The sequence below is a fragment of the Dendrobates tinctorius genome, unplaced genomic scaffold (assembly GCF_039654945.1).
Source record: "Dendrobates tinctorius isolate UK_male_01 unplaced genomic scaffold, ASM3965494v1 ptg000074l, whole genome shotgun sequence".
Classification (NCBI taxonomy): domain Eukaryota; kingdom Metazoa; phylum Chordata; class Amphibia; order Anura; family Dendrobatidae; genus Dendrobates; species Dendrobates tinctorius.
In genome coordinates, this window is record NW_027361742.1 from 650,224 (window position 1) to 664,609 (window position 14,386).

Consider the following 14,386-nt stretch of genomic DNA (forward strand, 5'->3'; position numbering starts at 1 on the left):
TTTGTTTCTTTATTTCTTTCTCTCTTTGCCTGTCATAGAATCGTAGAGTTGGAAGGGACCTCCTGGGCCATCTGGTCCAACCCCCTGCTCAAAGCAAGATTCGCTAAATCATCCCAGACAGATATCTGTCCAGCCTCTGTTTGAAGACTTCTATTGGAGGAGAACTCACCACCTCTTGTGGCAGCCTGTTCCACTCATTGATCACTCTAACTGTCAAAAAGTTTTTTCTAATATCTAATCTGTGTCTCCTCCCATTCAGTTTCATCCCATTGCGTCTAGTCTTTCCTTGTGCAAATGAGAATAAAGATGATCCTTCTGCAATGTGACAGCCCTTGAGATATTTGTAGACAGTTATTAAGTCTCCTCTCAGTCTTCTCTTTTGCAAGCTAAACATTCCCAAATCCTGCAACCTTTCCTCATAAGACAGGGTTTGCAGACCGGTCACCATTCTGGTCGCTCTTTTCTGAACTTGCTCCAGTTTGTTGATGTCTTTTTTAAAATGTGGCGCCCAAAACTGGACACAGTATTCCAGATGAGGTCTGACCAAAGAGGAGTAGAGGGCAATAATGACTTCACATGATGTAGACTGTATGCTTCTGTTAATACATCCTAGAATTGCATTTGCCTTTTTTGCTGCTGAATCACACTGTTGACTCATATTCAGTCTGTGACCTATTAGTTATACCCAAGTCTTTTTCACATGTGCTGTTGCTTAGCCATATTCCTCCCATTCTGTATATGCTTTTTTCATTTTTATTGCCCAGATGTAGTACTTTGCATTTTTCCCTGTTAAAAACCATTCTGTTACTGCTCCAGTTTATTTATATCTTTTTGAATCTTCTCTCTCTCTTCTCTAGCATTAGCTATCCCTCCTAGCTTTGTGTCATCAGCAAATTTAATCAGTTTACCCTCAATTCCTTCATCTAAATGATTGATAAAGATGTTGAACAATACAGGGCCCAGGACAGAGCCCAGTGGTACCCCACTTGAGATATTTTTCCAACTGGATGTGCAGCCATTTGCGACCACTCTTTGGGTCTTATCACTAAGTCAGTTATGAACTCACCTAACAGTTGCCTTGTCCATTCCATACTTAGTCATTTTTTCAATAAGGATTGTGTGATATACTTTGTCAAATGCTTTGCTGAAGTCAAGATATACTATATCTACAGCATTTCCCTGATCCACCCAATCAGTGATTCTGTCATAGAAGGAAATTTTGCATATTTTACATATTTCCCATAAGGGATGGGGGCATTGCTCTAGAATCATTGCATTGAGAAACATGTGATGGTGTCTCCGCAGTGTTGGATGTTGATCTCCATGAGTTCATTCATCCTCATTTTTCACAGTCTTCTACTAGGCATTGCTCCTACTGGCCAGTTTCCTACTCCACACTGATGAGGGGCAATACCCCGAAATAGCTGTCTGTGGATGGATACCATGTTTTGGCATAGGTGGTTTCCTTCATTGGAGACTGCTCTTCCCGTGGTTGTTCCTTCCCTGGGAAAGACCTGGCTAGTCATTGCTTGCGTTGAGAAACGTGATTGCGTCTCCGCTGTTTGTGTTTTGCATATTTTACATATTTCCCATAAGGGATGGGGGCATTGCTCTAGAATCACTGCGTTGAGAAACATGTGATGGTGTCTCCGCAGTGTTGGATGTTGCTCTCTCTGTTCTTTCTTTCCCCTCTTTCTTTCTCTCTGTTCTTCCTTTCCCCTCTTTCTTTCTCTCTGTTCTTCCTTTCCCCTCTTTCTTTCTCTGTTCTTCCTTTCTTTTTTTCTTTCCCCTTTTTTTTCTCTGTTCTTTCTTTCCCCTCTTTCTTTCTCTCTGTTCGTTCTCTCTCTGTTCTTTCTTTCCCCTTTCTTTCTCTGTTCTTCCTTTCTCTATATCCTTTATTTCTCTCTCTATTCTTGCTTTCTTTCTCTCGCTCTGTTCTCTCTTTTGATCAGTTCTCTTTCCTCTGTCTTTCTCTATGTGTTATTTCTATCCCCTCTCTCTGTTCTTTATTTCCCCTCTTTCTTTCTCGCTTTGTTCTTTCTTTCTTTCCTTTCTTTCGCTCTGTTTTCTTTTTTCTCTCTCTGTGTTCTTTCTTTCTCTGTTTTTTCCTTTCTCTCGCTGTGTTCTCTTTCTGTTTTCTTTTTTCTGTTCTTTCGCTCTGTTCTTTCTTTCCCCTCTTTCTCCTTCTGTTCTTTCTTTCTTCTCTTTCTATCTCTGTTCTTCCTTTCTCTGTTTTCTTTTTTCTCTCTCTCTGGTCTCTCTTTTCTTCAGTACCAGTCAGTGTGCCCAAAATGCCATCCAAAAATTAATTTCAGTTCTTCAATACAAAAAGTGAAACTCATATATTAGATAGAGTCATTACAGACAGAGTGATCTATTTCAAGTGTTTATTTCTGTTAATGTTATGATTACGGCTTACAGCTAATGAAAACCCAAACGTCATTATCTCAGTAAATAAGAATACTGTATAACACCAGCTGGAAAAATGATTTTAAAATCTGAAATGTTGGCCAAAAGTCATTATCTGAATAAATTAGAGTACTTTATAACACTAGCTTGAAAAAATTATTTTAAAATCCGAAATGTTGGCCTACTGAAATGTATGTTCAGTAAATGCACTCAATACTTTTTCAGGGCTCCTTTGCCATCGATTACTGCATCAATGTGGTGTGGCATGGAGGTGATCAGCCTTCAGCTCGTCTGCATTGTTGGGTCTGGTGTCTCATCTTCCTTTTGACAATGCCCCATAATCTATGAGATTAAGGACAGGCGAGTTTGCTCTCCAATCAAGCACAGTGATACTGTTGTTTTTAAACCAGGTATTGGTACTTTTGACAGTGAGGACAGGTGACAAGTCCTGCTGGAGAATGAATTGTCCATCTCCAAAAAACTTGTCGGCAGAGGGAAGCATGAAGTGCTCTAAAATTTCCTTGTAGATGGCTGCGCTGACTTTGGTCTTGATAAAACACACTGGTCCCAGCAAAGAGCAAACAGATGAAAGGCATACTAGGGCACACAAATCACCACATTACTAGACGGAGCTATTTATCTGAAGTATTGCGGCATATAATTCAGTCAAAAAATGGAGGTGCTTGCATGAAAAAACATGAATATTTCAATGTGAAGAGAAAAAAGAAGAAATATGCAGCACTCACCGATATGGCTGAAAAACTGTGCGTCTTTATTTCACATGAATTCCATCAAATGTGTGGACATGCAGGACGTTAGAGGAATGCTAGGGGAGGGAGGTGCCGGACAACGGCCGTTTCGCGATTACTCGCTTCTACGGGTCCAGGTAGAAGCGAGTAATCGCGAAACGGCCGTTGTCCGGCACCTCCCTCACCTAGCATTCCTCTAACTTCCTGCATGTCCACACATTTGATGGAATTTATGTAATAAAGACGCACAGTTTTTCAGCCATATCGGTGAGTGCTGCATATTTCTTCTTTTTTCGCTTCACATTGAAATAAAACACACTGGACCTACACCAAGGGCGGTTGTCATGAAGGGGTCAAATTCCTCATTTTTGTGTAATTGTGTATGTTACTTGTTATTGTATCAAATAAAATTGTTATATAGAATCTCATCAGTAGCAGCTGCCATCTATCTCAGTAACGGGAAAGTGTCCTCACTAAAAACAGATTTTATCTTAGAATTGAGAATTTTGATGACTGATCAATTCTGTCGGAAAAAGCAGCATATTTTTCTGATAAGCTATATTAAAGTTTCTTATTTTCATGTGTGTTAGGCGTCGGGTTCTGGAGCCTTGCTTCCGGTGGTCTCCCATTCATTCCTCAGCCGCAGAGGAGGCTGCTCATCAGACTCGTTGGTCTCTGCCCAGACTAGCTCTGTGGGTTTGGTTGCTGCTGCCACCTCTGGTCCAGCAATAGCAACGCATGCTGGTGAGCAGCGAGCTACTCCATGGACTAAGTTCTCCATTCGGTCCACTGAGCATGCCCATGGGACGATCTCCCATTGGAGATCGGAGGTCACGTGCTCAGGTCCTTCTTCAGCTTGGATTGGACCATCAGGAAGGACGCTGCTATAAAAGGGTCGCATGGCAACTCGGCCATGGCTAGTATAGACTGCATTACCAGACTATGAGGAGTGAGTGTTGTATGCATGTATGAATGTCTCTGGTGAATGACTCATTAAGAAACCCCTACCCTTGGTACGCATGTGTTGTGCAGTCTAGCCTGTTAAGCGCCCAGGCTTAGGTGTAGGTAGAGGCTGAGTCTGAGACTGGCATCAGTGTCCACCGGTGGCTCTGCACGCCACGGTGCACGTGCTCGAGACTCCACCATAGTCAGCGTCTATAGTGGCGTCCTCAGCTGCGACGACGTGCGCTCAGAAGGTCTAGAGGAACTCTGACCCCGTGTCCTTGTCCTCTGTGAGCTAAACAGGCTCTGGCATTTATGTTCTGCGGTAGTGCGGCTCTGTGAGATAAGAGTTCACCCTTTACACACCGGGTAACTTTAACCCGCGTGTGCTTCCTTTATACTGCCATATAGCACCTGCCATTACCTAGCAGCAGTATACCACCTCTTCACAGTGGACCCCGGGTTGTGATCGCACTCATACTTTATATTTAGTGCGATCCGCAGCCCTAACATTGTGCACTATTTATTTATGAGATAAAAAAGAAAATGACAGTTTTAACCCCTTTCATGACCAGTGACATATAGTTACGTCATTGGCTGCGTCCCTGCCTTTGATGCGGGCCCACATGTTGAATGTGCATCTTTCACTGCACTTGATGGCTGATTTAATCAGAGATCCACTTGCTGCAGTTAACCAGTTAAGTGCTGCTGTCAAAAACTGACAGCGACATTTAACTCGCAGACAGGAAGCGCGTCATATAAGATACATTACAAAGTTTCTTATTTTCACTTATACTATTGATTTGTGAAAGTATTAAGTTACGTACCGGTAACGGTATTTTTCGGAAGCCCATGACAGCACCACGAGAGAGGGGATCCGCCCTTCAGGAACAGGAAACCTACAGATACAAAAGGGCGGCACCTCTCCCACGCATCAGTCGGTTTACAGAGCTTGAGAGGCTACCATGGTTAGAGGCACAGCATATATACAATATAGACAATCTATATATCCTATTTACAAATTATATACCATCTCCCACATAAGGTAAATCCGTGAAACAATCTTCTAAAAGGAGTGCGCCCCGATACGTGAACAAGGGAGGGAACTAAGGGTGCTGTCATGGGCTTCTGAAAAATACCGTTACCGGTACGTAACTTAATACTTTATTCGGACTCCCATTACAGCACCACGAGAGAATTACAGAGATGTAAACTAACTTAGGGAGGGACTACAGCCTGCAGCACCCTTAGCCCAAAGGTGAGATCCGAGGAGGCACCCATATTTAACCGATAGTGGTTAAAAAAGGTGGAAGGAGATGACCAGGTGGCCGCCTTACATATCTGGTCAATTGACCCTCCAGATTTCTCTGCCCAAGATGATGCCGTGGCACGAGTGGAATGCGCCCTCAGATTCTGTGGAGCTGGACCACCACCTGCTGTGTAGGCAAGGGAGATAGCGTCCCCTAATCCACTTTGCTAACGTGCGTCTTGATACCCTAAACCCTTTCTTAGGACCTTGGAAGGATAAAAACAATGCGTTCTCTTTCCTCCAAGGATCAGTGGCTGACATATATTTTAGTAGGCATCTTTTAACATCTAACGCATGAAGCTTCTGCTCTTTAGGGTTGGTAGGATTAGGAAGGAAGGGAGAACTATCTCTTGTGTCCTGTGAAAGTGTGATGCTACCTTGGGCAAGTATGCCGGGTCCGGTTTTAGGATTACTCTATCCTGTAAGAACTCTGTATAAGGGGGCAACCTGGAAAGTGCCTGTATATCACTTATTCTACGTGCGGATGTTATTGCTACCAAAAAAGCTGTCTAAAGGGATATAACCTTTAGCGAGGCCGAATCTAGAGGTTCGAATGGCTTCTCTGTCATAGCTGTAAGGATTAAATTTAAGTCTCATGGTATACATTTATCCCTGTGTATGGGTCTAGATCTAGTAGCCGCTTTGATGAATCTGGCCACCCAATAGTTGCTGGCAATATCACAGGTAAATAGGGCCCCCAAGGCTGAAATCTGTACTTTTAAGGTACTTGTGGAAAGAACCAATTCGAAACCCCTCTGGAGGCATTCTAGAATCTGTTTTGTGGGTATTCCATCCCTGATATTAAACTCAGAGGTGGACAGGAATCGCCTCCAGGTTCTAGCATAGATATTTGTGGTAGTTTGCTTCCTGCTTTTCAGGAGGGTATCAATTAAACTTTTGGAGAAACCTCTATTCTTCAACAGTGCCCTCTCAAACACCACGCCGTCAAATGGAGTCCCGCTACTTGTGGATGGTTGACTGGCCCCTGGTAGAGGAGATGCAGAAGGTTCGGCAGTACCCAGGGATCGCATACTGATATGGTCCTCAACCATGCGAACCAGGTCCTTCTGGGCCAGAATGGGGCAATTAATATGACCCTTGCTCGATCTTCCCTGATCTTTCTTACTACCAGAGGTAAGAGGCTTAATGGTGGAAAGGCATATGCCAGAGAGAAGTCCCATTTTATTAGGAAGGCGTCCACTGCCAGTGGATTTTCCCTGGGGTTCAGAGAGCAGAACGTTTTTTCCTTTCCGTTTTCTTTGCTGGCAATGAGGTCTACCTCCGGCTGACCCCATTTGCGGACAATCAGGTTGTAAATGTCCGTATTTAAAGCCCATTCTCCTTGCCTTAGGGCCCTGCAGCTTAGAAAGTCTGCCTTCATGTTGTCTTTCCCTCTGATGTGGAGCGCAGTTAAAGATTGAAAATTTTCCTCGGCTATCTGAAAAAGACATTCCGTTATCCGCATCAGGGCCTCGGAGCGTGTTCTCCCTTGGTGGTTGATATAGGCTACTGCTACCTAGTTGTCCGAGAGGATCCTCACATGATGACCCTGTAGGTACATAATGAGTTTTTTTAACTGCCAACTCAATCGCCAACAGTTCCCTCTGGTTAGATGAGGTTTCAGTTTCGGAGTCCCAATGTCCCTGTACCACTATGTCCCCCATATGGGCCCCCCAACCCAAGGGGCTAGCATCTGTGGTTATTATGCGGGTTATCTGCGTCATCCAGGGCACCCCTGAGGATAAGTTATTATCATCAAGCCACCATCTAAGAGATATGAGTCAAAGGGCTTAAAGATACCTGACCCTGTAGAGACCCCTCTAAGGCCCTGCTACTAACTAGGATGTCTCTCTGAAGGCATCTAGTGTGAAAATGTGCCCACCTGACTGCTGGGATACATGAGGTTAGAGAGCCTAACAGAGACATGGCTTGCCTGAGGGTCATGGAGGATTTATTAATTGCCCGAAGTACCTGCTGTTGTATATGTTCTAACTTATCTGATGGCAGAAGACATTGCTGAGTTTCTGAATTTAACAGTAAGCCTAGAAACTTTTGGACACTTAGGGGCTGAAATCGTGATTTTTCGTAATTTATTATCCATCCGAGGCTCTCTAGTCTAGATTTAGCCTTCTCTATCTGGGATAAACAATGGTCCACCGAATTCCACACAATCAAAAAATCGTCTAAGTACGGGACAATCAAGATATCAGCCTCCCGCAAATGAGCCAAGACTTCAGCCACTATCTTCGTAAATACCCGTAAATAGTTTCAAGTCTCCTAGGAGGACTATTAACCCCTTAACGATCAGAGGTATTTTTGGTTTTGCATTTTCATTTCTTTCTCCCCTTCTTCCCAGAGCCATAACTTTATTTTATGGTCAAAATGGCATTGGTTTTAACATATTGTGTACTGGAAAACGTGAAAAAAATTCCAAGTGCAGTGAAATTGCAAAAAAAGTGCAATCCCACAGCTGGTTTTTTTTTACCATGTTCACTAAATGCTAAAACTCACCTGCCTTTATGATTCTCCAGGTCATTACGAGTTCATAGACACCAAACATGTATAGTGGGGTGCCAAGGAAAAATGAACTTTGCAAATTGGTAAGTCTTACCCCTCAAATTTGCTCCTTTTGGCATAAGGATTCACCATGTAAAATATGTTGACATTAAATTTAGATTTACCACTTGCTCAAGTATATATATATATATATATATATATATATATATATATATACACATACATACATACACACATATACATACACACACATTTGGTATTGCCGCATTCAGAAACGCCCGATCTATCAAAATATAAAATCAAGTAATCTGATCGGTAAACGGCATAACATACCATACATAACGCGGGATATGCATGACAATAAATACTAAACAAACATTTAAAACTGCAATATGATGTGCCATTGAGCAACCAGTACATAACTAATCTTAAAAGAAGAAAATTATAAAATATCTATGACCAGAAAGGAACAAAATTAGGAGGCAAGACCTTCAAAAACTTGCTTCTTAATTTTTACCATGCATTTCCTTGGCACCCTAATGTATAGGTTCATTTTTAGTTAAGTGGTGAAAAAAAAATCCTAAGTTTGTTAAAAAAAATAAATAAAAAATTGTGCCATTTTCCGATACCCGTAGCATCTCGATTTTTGTAATCTTCGGTTGGTTGAGGGGCATTTTGGTGCAGATACGATCTTTTTCTTGTTATGTCGTTTAGCGATCGGGTTAGTTTTTTATCATATTGACAGATAAGGCGATTCTGAACGTGTCGGTACCAAATATGCGTTTGGTTTGATTTTTTTTATTGTTTTATTTTGAATGGGGTGAAAGGGGAGTGATTTGAACTTTTTTTTTTAATATTTTAAATTTTTTTTTTTTTTTTACTTTTGGCATGCTTTAATGGTCTTCAAGACTAGAAGCTACCATAATCCGATCGGCTTTGCTACATACAGGCGATGATCAGATCGCCTGTATGTAGCAGAATTTCTCACTTGCTATGAGCGCTGACCACCGGACAGCACTCATAGCAATCCAGCAGTGACAACCATAGAGGCCTGCTGGAGACCTCTGGTTGTCATGCCATGCGCTTGCCGAGAGCGAACGTTAAATGACGCTGTCAGAGATTGACAGCGGCATTTAACTAGTTAACAGCCGCGGGTGGATCGCGATTCCACCCGCGGCTGTTAGAAGCACATGTCAGCTGTTCAAAACAGCTGACATGTGCCGGAAAAGAAGTAGAGCCCACATCAAAAGACAGAGAGTCCAACATCGGCGTACTATTACGCCCGATGTCAGAAAGGGGTTAAATACAATAAAAAAAAGTTGTAACAAAAAAACAACAAACGTTTAAATCGCTCTCTTTTGCCCCATTGAAGATAAGACAATTAACCCATTCACCCCCCAACAACGGATCCCACTGATTATGAGAATTTTTTTTGTGAGATATTGTTCTTCACGATAGTGGTAAAATTTCTTTGATATGACTTGCTTTTATTTGTGAAAAAAAATCAGAACGTCAGCAAAAATGTTGCAATTTTAAACCTTTTAATTTTTATGCCCTTTAATCAGTTATGTCACACAAAATAGAAAAAAATAGTTAATAAATAACATTCCACATGTCTACTTTACATGAGCACAATTTTTGAAACTATTTTTTTTGTTAGGAAGTTAAGGGTTAAAAGTTGACCAGCAATTTCTATTTTTTCCAACAAAATTTAGAAAACCAATTTTTAGGGAACACATCAAATTTGAAGATACTTTTTGAGGCCTAAATGACAGAAAATACCCAAAAGTGACACCATTCTAAAAAATAGGTATTAGACCTACCGGTAATGTTGTTTACAGGAGTCCATCCTGACAGCACCATGGAGGACGTCCTCCTCCTCCTTACAGGGCCAGGAAAAGCACACGAGAGGTTAAAAGGTTCTGTCCCACCCCATCTCCCTCAGTGATTTGACAAGTACCACAGTGTGGATAATGCACGTAAAATTTTAATGATACAATCATATTACAGCATATGACATAACATAAAGCCTAGCATAACAGGGAGGGAACTACCCGTGCTGTCAGGATGGACTCCTGGAAACATCTTTACCAGTAGGTCTAATACCTGTTTTCCAGGACGTCCCCCTGACAGCACCATGGAGAGTACCAAAGTACCTCCCCTAGGGTGGGACTAACGCCTGGAGAACCTTTCTCCCAAATGCGGTCTGCTGGCTAGCCAGCGCATCAAGCTTGTAGTGCTTGCAGAAAGTATTAAGTCTGGCCCAGGTTGCTGCTGTACAGATCTGATCAACCGAGGCGCCCGCCCGTTCGGCCCATGAGGCAGATACTGCCCTTGTAGAGTGGGCCCTTAATCTATCCGGCGGATTTGCGCCTTCCGCCTGATAGGCGTCTGAGAATACTGATGTAATCCATCTGGCGATGGTTGCCTTAGAGGCTTTATTCCCCCTATTTTTCCCCCAAAAGAGGACGAATAGATTAGGGTCAATACGCCAACTATTTGTGGCTTCTAAATAGTTAACAACCGCGCGTCTCACGTCCAGTGAGTGAAGACGCTGCTCTCTCTCATTACGAGGATTGTCACAGAAGGAATGCAACACTATCTCCTGGTTTGTTTTGACAAGAGGCTACTTTTGGGATAAATGCCGGGTCTAATCTCAAGATTATACGGTCTTCTCTGATCTGGAGATATGGGTCTCTGGTGGACAAGGCCTGGATTTCCCCTATTCTCTTGGCCGTGGTAATGGCTACTAGGAAGGCCGTTCTGCGAGTGAGTTGAGATGGTCATTTTCTCACTGGGGATCCCTACATAGGAATCTGAGTACCAGGCCAAGGTCCCAAAGTGGGGTGAGCTGCCTAATCGTGGGGCGAAGACGCTGCGTGGCCTTTACGAATCTTAGGCTGGTTTCACACTTGCTTTTTTTTGCAGCGCGTTTTCCCGCAAAAAAACGCATTGAAAAACCGCATACAAAAGCATAAACTGCTGCGTTTTTTTCAAGCATTTTTATGAGCATGCAGGAAAAAAACGCAGCGTTTTTATGCGTTTGTATGCGTTTTTAGTGCGTTTTTACCGCGTTTGCGTTTTTTTCCAACATTAGGTGGCCCCTCACACTAACCCAAACCATGACTTTACACTAACCCTAACCCTGACCCTAACCCTGACCCTAACCCTTAACCAAACCATACTTAACCCTAACCCAAACCCTAACTAACCCTAACCCTAAACCTGACCCTAACCCTTAACCAAACCATACTTAACCCTAACCCAAACCCTAAACCCTAACTAACCCTAACCCTGACCCTAAACCTAACCCTAACCCTTAACCAAACCATACTTAACCCTAACCCAAACCCTAACTAACCCTAACCCTGACCCTAAACCTAACCCTTAACCAAACCATACTTAACCCTAACCCAAACCCTAACTAACCCTAACCCTGACCCTAAACCTAACCCTGACCCTAACCCTAAACCCCCTTAACTAACCCTAAACCCCCTTAACTAACCCTAAACCCCCTTAACTAACCCTAACTCTAACCCAAACCCCTAAATTCCATGGTTAACAAAAAAAACTGCATGTGCAAAAAGACGCATAAATAAGCATGCCAATGCGCACATATGCGCACCCATAGACTATAATGGGTGTCTTGCTGTAAAAAAACGCATTGCGCGCGCATGCGTTTTTTTGAGGCAAGTTGGACGCACCAAAAAATGCAACAGGTTGCATTTTGTGCGCCCGAGCGCATACCGCAAAAAAACGCATGCGCGGTAAAACGCGTACAAACGCATGTGTATGCGCACATAAGCGCATCCCATGCAAAGTATAGGAAAAAAAAACGCATGCGCTATTTAGAGCTAAAATACCGCGAAAAAAAACGCAAGTGTGAAACCAGCTTACTACCCAGGGATGAGAAGCTAATGGGTAATCAAAGTAGGAGCTTCAGGCCGAAATTTGGACTTTTAAAGTGCTGGGCTTAAGACCTTTATTAAACCCTGACTGTAGGAAGTTTAAAGATACTAGGGAGGTCAGGGGTACCTGCCACGAGGTCAGACCTGCCACCGTTCAGACAAAATCTCTTCCAAATCTTCCGGTATATTGCGGATGTAACCGGTTTCCTGCTGGCCTGTAGGGTAGATATGACCTGATCTGATAAGCCCTTTGCCTTTAAGATGTTCCTTTCAGGATCCAAGTCGAGAGGTGAAGCCTTGCTGGATTCGGGTGGCAGATCGGGCCCTGGTGGATGAGGTCTTTCCTCAGAGGTAGTTCGACCGGGCTTCCCACTGCCATATCTCCCAGTAGGGGAAACCAGCTTCGCTTTGGCCAGTATGGAACCACCACTATTACTTCTGCGCGGTCCTCGCGGATCTTCCTTAACACCGCCGGTATGAGTGCTAGTGGCAGAAATGCGTGAGAGGGATTCTTCCCAGGTCTGGCTCAGGGCGTCTACGCCTTCCGGGTGGTCCGCCGGGTTCAGGGAATAAAATCTGGGGACCTTTGAGTTTCTTCAATTTGCGAACAGGTCTATACTGGGGGTCCCCCAACGTTGACACAGTTGATGAAAAATTTCTTCGTTCAGCTCCCACTCTGTCGGGTAGACCTGTTGTCCGCTTAGGTAATTGCACATTCTGGGAACCCTCTAGGTGGACTGCTGTTACCGAGAGGACTATTTTCTGCCCAGGAGAGTATTCTTCCTGCAAGTGCCTGAAGCAGGTGGTGCCTGGGCCCTCCTTGGTGCTTCAAGAATGACACTGCTGTTATGTTGTCGGATAGTACCTGGACGTGTTGATTCTTTAGGATCGGTCGGTTCCGCCGCAGGCCTTCCCAGACCGCGTAGAGCTCCCTGTAGTTGGAGGATCTGTTCCCGATTTCTGCCGGCCATCTTCCCTGGAAGATTTTTCCCTTCTACGTAGGCTCCCTATCCCCACGTACTGGCATCTGTGGCAAGTACCACGTATGGAGAGGTTGTCCTTAATACGCCCACCTGGAGATTTCTGGTTTGTGTCCACCATCGTAGTGATTCCCTCACTAGTCCTGACAGCCTTATGGGTCTGTCGAGTGAAACCTGACTTCCGTCCCATACTGCAAGGATCTGCTTTTGTAACGGTCTCGAGTGGGACTGGGCCCATCTGACACATGGAATGCAGGCCGTCATTAAGCCCAGAACTTCTATTGCCTCTCTTATGGAGGAGCGATGCGATAAGAGGTCCCTGGCTCTGTCCAGAATGGTCTTCTGCCTGCGCTTTGGTAGCAGGGATATCCTGTCTTGTGAGTCTAAGAGAACTCCAAGGAAGATCTTCCTGCACTCTGGTATGAGGTCTGATTTTTTCCAGTTGATCACCCAGCCGAGGAACTCCATTAGAGTTGTTGCTCGGTCCCTGTCTCGGATGAGCGCTTCTTCGGATACTGCCACCAGGAGGAAGTTGTCTAGGTACGGGATGATGATGATACCCTGACTTCTCATGAAGGCCACTACCTCCGCTACCAGCTTTGTGAAGATTCGGGGGGCCGAAGCCTGCCCGAATGGAAGGCATTGGAACTGGAAGTGGCAGGTCCGGGTTGGTAATTTGACTGCGAATGTTAGTAGATTCTGGGATGAGGGATGGATAGGGACCTGATAGTACGCACTCTTCAGGTCGAGGGTGCACATGACAGCGTCCCTGTCTATTAACTGTATTGCAGATCGAATAGATTCCATCCGGAACCTCTTGTACATTACCCAGGTATTTAGGGGCTTTAAATTTATAATAGTCCGGACCTCGCCGGATGGCTTTGCAATGGAGAACAGGGAGTAGTGTCCCTTTCTCCTTTCTGTCTGAGGAACTGGTACCATAACCTCCGATCTGATCATGTCCTGTATGTCTGCCCACATTGCTGCGTCCGCCGGGACTACGGTGGGGGTAATATATCTGTCGGGGGGAGGTGAATAGAGCTCTATACTGTAGCCCTCCGCAATGGTTCTGAGGACCCACTGATTCTGGGTAATTCAGGACCAATTTGTTGCGAAGTGGCGAAGTCTTCCCCCAATACCTATGGCGTCATTGCCTCCTAGACCTGGAGGTTGATGGAAAAAGGGGGGGGCTTTGCTTCACCCACCTTGGCCCTGGGAGCTTCTGTATGAGCCTCTATTGGACCTGACCTGAGCTCTAGAGTCGGCCTGTCTTCTATAGAAGGGGCCTCTCCGAAAAGGCTGGGGTCGCTTAGGTTTTTCTTCTGGGAACCCTTTATTTTTGTCGGATACCAGCTGAGATTATCTAGGGCTGGTCCGAAAACTCTTAAACCTGAGAAGGGAAGGGAGCTTCGCTTCGCTTTAGAAGCGTTATCTCCTGACCAAGATTTAAGCCAGACTGCTCTTCGGGCCGCATTAGAAAGGGAGCCGTTTCTGGCCGCAAATCTTACTGATTCGGCCGACGTATCAGATAGGAATGCCGTGGCCGACTTCATGAGGGGAAGGGAAGCTAGG